Source organism: Tinamus guttatus, unplaced genomic scaffold, assembly GCF_059628265.1.
Source record: "Tinamus guttatus ecotype Peru unplaced genomic scaffold, ASM5962826v1 Tinamus_guttatus_pri_ptg000070l, whole genome shotgun sequence".
Classification (NCBI taxonomy): domain Eukaryota; kingdom Metazoa; phylum Chordata; class Aves; order Tinamiformes; family Tinamidae; genus Tinamus; species Tinamus guttatus.
In genome coordinates, this window is record NW_028288604.1 from 281,704 (window position 1) to 288,741 (window position 7,038).

The window sequence follows — 7,038 nt, forward strand, 5'->3', positions numbered from 1 at the left end:
GATCTCGTTGTGCCCGGAAAAAAATATCCTGTCCCCCCCACAAATCACCTCCTGCGCCGCTTTAGGGCTGTTATTGCTGCTTATGGTTATTGCTCGGCTCTTGCGCTTGGGCTTTCCTCGAGCCCTTCCTTAAACGCGGGCGGCGGAGAGTTTAAGCGCAACATTCAAAGCCCCCACTTAAAACTCAATTCAGACTAGACAGCGAAGCTGCAATAGCGAGAGAATCAAACTCAGCCTTATATGAGCATCGCTGCATCCATCCAGCCGCAATAACCTTAATAATAATCGCATTCGAGTGCATTGAATAGTTTTTTGAGGGGGAGGTGGGGAAATCCTTTCGTATCTTTCCAGTAAGTAAGGCTAGTAAAAACTACAGATCTGGAGCCAGATATTCTGTTCTTCGCTTTCCCAAGAAAATGAGAAGTTATTGACTTGGAGAATTTTGTTGCGATTTTCATTTCTTTTCTCGTTGAGAGAGTTTGTGTTATTTATTTATTTATTTATTTACGCGGAAGTAAACGAAGTGGTGCGTTATGGTGGCATGTGCGTTGAAGGGAGCAGAACAGAAACCCGTTCCCACCGGGCAAAACTCATGGTTTCGAGGATACTGGGTTTACTCCGCTCTTTTGGGCTGCAGAGAGAGATGAATTCATAGTTTGCTTCGCTGTTCTTGCAGTTAGGACCGTCTCGTTGAGACCGTCGAGTGGCACAGCTGAGATTTCTGACTGAACATGAAAAGGCAGGAACTGCCGTTTAAGAGACTTTAGCATCTCCACTGTGCATTTTTTCCTATCCTTAAAATGTAATTTTATCACTAATTTCAGCAGTGAGGTGGTTACTTCACCACAGGATCTGAGCAAGGGCTGGCTAAGAAATACGCCCTAGAGGTGAAGTATCCTTTCAAATAAGGTTATCAGCGCTTCACTTGCACGAGTGTTACCGAGACATGAAAATACAGGGACGTGACACATAGATAAATGATAAAAAAAAAGAGAAACGAAAGAGGCGCCGAAGCGCCAGCCCTGCCCGCGTTGGAAGCGGTGGCGATTTATCTTGGGAAAATTCAGCACTACGGAAAAAATCCCAGTGCAGTCGCTGTCGCTTCGAATCGATAGGATCCCATAAATTGCCTGGTGCCTGTCACCGGCGCGCAGCACTGCGGCGTTAGTTTATCTTTACATTAAATCTGGGACGTATTAAGTGTTCCCTGGTCTAAAGGCTGCCTGCTCCGGCTGCTCCAGCCGTGATTGAACGTGAAGGAAATCAGATGTGCGCGAGTGGTCGGGACGCGCTAAACCCGCGGATCCCGCCCGCGCCGAGGAGATGCGTAGGGAGAGGAAGGACGGGAATGGACGCGATGGGAGCTCCGCGAGGCTCCGCCGCCCGCCCGCCGCCCACGGCCCGGCCGGGCCCGCAGGTACCGACCCAGCCGGGGCCGCGGGACGAGGCGCGCGGGCTGCGCGGGACCCGACGCCCCCACTCGCGGGGCCGCCTCCCACGGCGATCCCGTGCGCACACGCGCAGGCCGGACCCCGCGGGGAGGCTCTGGGCACGGGGGCGGCTCGTGCTGCGCGGTTTGGGGCTCCCCCCAGCACAGCGCTAACTGGTGCGGGCCTGACCTCCTGCCCCGCACCGCGTAACGGCGAAGGGACGCATTGCCCATACATATATTATATGTACATACACATAGAGAGTTCTCTTCCCCCCCAGGGAGGGTGGGCGCTGGTCGTTGCGGTTGTTGTTGTTGTGGATTCTCCCCCCTCACACACACTTTTCCTCACAGATTTCTGAAGCTTGATATGTGGCATGTTGCTTTCATTTCTCGGCTTTCTAAAATAACTGGATGGATTTAAAGTTGTTGAGCAACCTGTGATCCATATGTCTGTCCGATTAATTTTTTTATGGGATGATGAAAGAGAGGGGAATCTCCCTATATATAGCGTTCTGCTAATGTAATAATAGATATATTTAAAGCACCTTTTGGGGGTTAGTTTTATTTCCGGGCTTTAAAATGCAGACGAGGCTTGTAGGCGGCTGGGCGAGGTGCTACTCATTTGATGGAGGAGAGTTGCACATTTAGACTTTCCGAGGAGGAAAAAAAAAAAAAAAAAAAAAAAAAAAAAAAAACTTATTCCCACCCGCAAGCCATTTCCCTGCGCTGTGCTCGAAAACCCGGGTGACATTTAGGGGCTTCTGGCTACTTATTACCGGTCACAGAACAATTTCTGCAACATTTCGGCAATCATTAAACTCGAGCGCCAGGGGAGGACAGCGGATCCTCCACGAGGTCCTTCCCTCTTCAAAGACACCAATTTCGGTACCTTCCCGGCAAGGCACCGTAGGTGCGGTCACTAGGGAAAACCGTTTTCCTGCCATCATCCATGTTTTTCTCCCAGGCGATCCACATCGCGTCCCTCCAGGGAGACGCGACGAATAAAGATGAGAGCAGGAGAGGTGGCTGCAGGTAGGGGACTGGAGCCGGGCAGACAAAACGCATCCCACGAGAGAGCCCCGGGCGCTATCCCAGCTCCTTCCCGGCCCCGCGCGCCTCCCTCCGCGGCTGCGGAGCCGGGCGAGGCTGAGCGCGCCTCGAACCGGCAGCACGAGGAGGTGACACGGGTGTCCCCGCGGCCTGCTCGGCTGTGCCCGCCCGTGCGGACAGCGCAGGGCCAGGGCCGCCCGCCCCGGGGCGCTCTTCAAAACAGCGGGGATAACAAAAATTATTATTATTGCTATTGAAACGATGGTAATAATAATAATAATAACAACAACAACAACAACAACAACAATAATCACGTCACTTTCTGCCCTGGCGCGGGGTAGGGACAAGGGGAGCGCCGCACTCCCCCGGCGGGTGCGACATCGCAGGGTGGCAGGTTTGAAGGGCGCCCTTTGAAGGCTCCCGTGTCGCGGTTTGCGATTCTGCGGCTGCGATTTAGAGCGCGGAAATCGCTGCCTTCGTTCCGAGGGAATCGTTGTTTTAAGGGAAATCTCCCGTCTTTAAGACGACGCTCCCACTTATGTTTGTTGTTCGTCTCGGACAAGCGGGGTTTGCAAACAGCCTTTTCCTGCAAAATAAGCGTTTGCAAACGCTAAATGAGGGTTGAAGAAACCCCTGGCTTAACTTTTTATTACTATTATTATTGCTTTCCTATACATTCAACTCATATTTTCATTATTGTCTCAGGAAAAATGTGAAAACATGTATGGAATTAAATTAAATTAAATTAAATTAGGTAGCCTTAAATCACTTTATTTTAGCGTGGAGGCATTAATTGGAAATATTTATGTTTGCGAGGCTGGGATTTCAGCAGTAAAAAGATATCCCCATTTTATCACAAAGCAGGACCACGGGAACGCTCATATCGTACCACTATAAGAAATGATGTGTAGTTAAACAACATTTTTTAACTAAGGCTTGTGTCTTTTTATGGTAACCCTCGGTCTTTAGTCAGGGCTAGTTCTCATATTACATGAAATGTACTTTAAGAAGTACTACCTGCTCCAGCTGTCCAGGAAAAACTGAATTATGGAACTAGGAAACATATGGCAGTTGCATATTGCGCGAGTAAGGTACATATGAAAGTTATAAATTTCTTTTTTAAGTAACCATTGTAAACGCATTTTTATAGGTTTCACAGTATGTATTACATCTGTAATTTTAATTTTTGCAATATACCTTTTTAAAGATACCTATGTTTTCTGTACCCCAGGGAGGGAAATGCGAAGAGACTTTTATGCGCAAAAAAACGCGCTGAGCGCAAAACAAACAAGCAAGGTAAATAAAGTGGGATCAGGAGCTTCCTCGCAATGGAAAGGACACTATGCCATCTATTGGCAATGCAGTTATTTACAAAGCCAGGGGTACCGAAGCGGCTATTTTCCGTTCTTTGAAGACTGTGCGCTCGTAGTTTTGGTGTAGTGCAAACAAATGAATAAAGTCATTTCCATGGAGGTCCAAGAAAAAAAAACGAAAGAAAAAGAAAAAGAAAAGGAAAGAAAGGAAGGGGACAAAGGCAACTAGTGAATTTATACCTCACAAATTAGATCATTAAGGCGCAGTGGGATTTTGCATCTACTTGTAAACTCCTTTCTTGGATGATTCCTGTGGAAGATGTTAGTATTTTTCGTTTGTTTTATTACTGAACCGTGTCAGAGAAGACTTCGGGGTTTTTCTTCCTTTATTTCCTTTGCTTTTATTTATTTAATTTTATTTTTTAATTCAAGGTTACTTAAGGACTTCAGGGCCGCGAAGCCCCCGGGTGATCAGGCTGTTTGGACGCTGCCTTTCCAGCCGCTGCTATGATCGGGCCTCCTTTTCCCTCTCACTTTTTGCTCGCCCCGAGGAGCTCCCCTGAAACACGGCCCTACTCCGTCCAAAAGAACGGGCTTTGCCGGGAAGAAGGGGGCGAGAGGGGCGGAAATCCCGGCGGGACGAGCCCTGGAAAGAGCTGTCGGGAGGACTGGAGCGGGCACCGGCCCCGCCACCCGCTTGAGAAGAGCAGCAGAAAAGCCGCTCCTCGAGGCGAAAGCTCTTAATGCTCCTCTCCTTTCCAGGGAGGGGTATTTCACCACGAACTATAAATAAAAGCGAACTAATTGTATAGATGTAAAAGAAAAAAAAAAGTCGCTTTTTCCTGGTCCAAACGCAGATCAATTCTTCAACGAAAGTCGCTGTCTCTCCTCCTGGATCTGGCTTTCTTCCTGCTTCTCTCACTTGCTGAGGACTTGGCGTTTTCACCGCCCCGCTTAGCCCCGCGCTGCGAAACGCGAGAGCCCTCGGGTCAGCCGCGAGCTTTGCAACCTGCCCCTGGCCGTCCCCATCCTGCCCGCCGCGATCCCGCTCCCGACAAAGTCGTGTGGCGGGAGCGGAGTGGTCCCGGGAGCACCTGTGAGCCTCGCCTTGCGAAGTTACTTTTCCCCCAGATAGCGCTGAAAAGAAAAGAAAAGAGAATAGAAAAAAATCCTTATAATAATAATAAAAAAATACAATTCCCTCCATCTAAAAGCAGACCCCAGAGGCCGGGAAAATATAAAATCCAGACCCTGCACTCATACCCTTTTACTACTCTTCTCGGTGTGAACGTGTGAGTCGATGGTGTTTTACAAAGTCGTCTGAATTTCTTGAAAGGCCGTTCCTGTGTTTATATGCGCGGGGAATTGAAACGACTCGCTGACTAAAACGCACCTTCGTTAACTGCTTTTTTCTTTTTTCTTTCATTTTTCTTTCTTTCTTTCCCTTTTTTTTTTTTTCTTTTTTTTTTCCTTTTTCCTTTATTGGCACATCCGAAGCGGGAACCGGAGCCCAGAGCCGCGGGGCCCCGCGGGTGGATTTTCGGAGGAGCCCCGCGCCGTGCAAGCCCCCGCACCGCTCCAACATTGCTCTTTATTTAAGATTATTTTTATTTTTCCTTTTCCCGCCCGAAGCCCAGGCGCGCTCCCGCACGTCCCTGCCGCGCTCCCCGCGGCCCTGCGGGCGGGGGCGTCTCGCGTGGGAGCGGGCGGGCGCCTTTGCGGGCAGGATTCTGGCGTGGGGAGCACACGGCGACAAGGCGAAAGGAGATCCCCGCCTGCGGTTCAGTTCGCCTCCGCTTTTCCCCGCGGTAGGGACCGCGGCAGCGGCACTCGCGCTTCCTGCGCCCTCCTGCGCGCTCCCTGCGCCCTCCTGCGCGCTCCCTGCGCTCGTCCCGCGCAGCGAGGCTGCCGGCCGCCTCCGAGAGCGCCTCGCATCACCTGAAGGAAGGGATTTGGCCCCCCAAAATTAAATTCCTCCGTAATCAGCCAGACCAAAATACTTTCGGAGGAACATCCAGGAGACCATTTCCCCCGAGCTCGCTATCAAGTGCTGCATACATAATATATCTTTTAAATATATTGCTCTTCCGATGTGCTGAAAGGGAGACAGTTATTAAAAACGGGGCGAGGGCTCTGCTTGTAATTACCCGGGGCGCAGGGCGCGGGCGAGGCGCGCAGGGGCTCCAGATACGCGCGTCAAAGCGACTCTCCGTCGAGCCTTTCGCCTCCCTAAAGCCTCTTGGAGACTTTTTACAAACGAACGAATACGTGTGTGTGCGTGCACAGGCATAAAAATAAACATACACATCTGTATGTACGTATAGAGCCGTGCATAAGTACGGACAGACGCATACACGCCTACATATATGCATGCAGATAAAAGTCTTCCCGTTAAAAATAGGCGCGCCCTGCGCTCGGCATTCCTTCGGTCGCTGATTTCCATAAATAAATGCGATTCTTTCATTTTCTCTCTCTCGCTTTTTTTTTTTTTCCCCTCCTTTCTTTCTCTTTCTCTCCCTTTTCGCAGTGGGAAGTGCACAGTAAGTGTGAAGTATACATCATCGCCTGAGGAATTTGTCTTGAAAAGTCCTCTCAGCCCCCTGGTGTTCAAAGGCTGAGGGATGGTTATTGATTATTGCACTGCATCAGAGCCCGCATCAGAGCCCGCAGAACGCGGCAGCTGCCCGTGAGTGCGCAGCTCCTGCCCCTATCCCTTTTCCCCCTCTTTTTCCTTCCGCCCAGTGTGTCCCACGGCCGCAGGACATGCAGGGCACGTGGCCTGCAGGCACAAGCTGGGGACTCCCCTGGGAACGGGCACGGCTGGGTTATATATGTGTGTGTGCAGATACAAGGGCGCACGCGCTCACATGCTGCGAGGCACGGCGCCTCTGTGGGTGCCCACCCATCCCTTACGGCCTCTGTGGGTGCCCACCCATCCCTTACGGCCTCGCTCGAGCCGTGCGGACTCCGCCAGGAGCCAGGGAATGCCCAGAGCACCGGGTGCTACGCTGGCGAGCGAGGCAGGGTGAAGGCCTGCTGAGAGCATCCCACGCCAAGGAATGCCAGGTAACCTGTGCCAACCTTCTCCCACCACTCCCCCAGTGCCCGTGGCTCTCCTGGGGGGACACACATGCATCCCACATGGGCAGTCGCTGGCAGCCTGCAGCTCTCTGGACCTGCTGCTCCTGCGGCTGGTGAGAAGTAGAGAGCTGCTTCTCTTTGTGCACACTTGCTTGGCAGTGA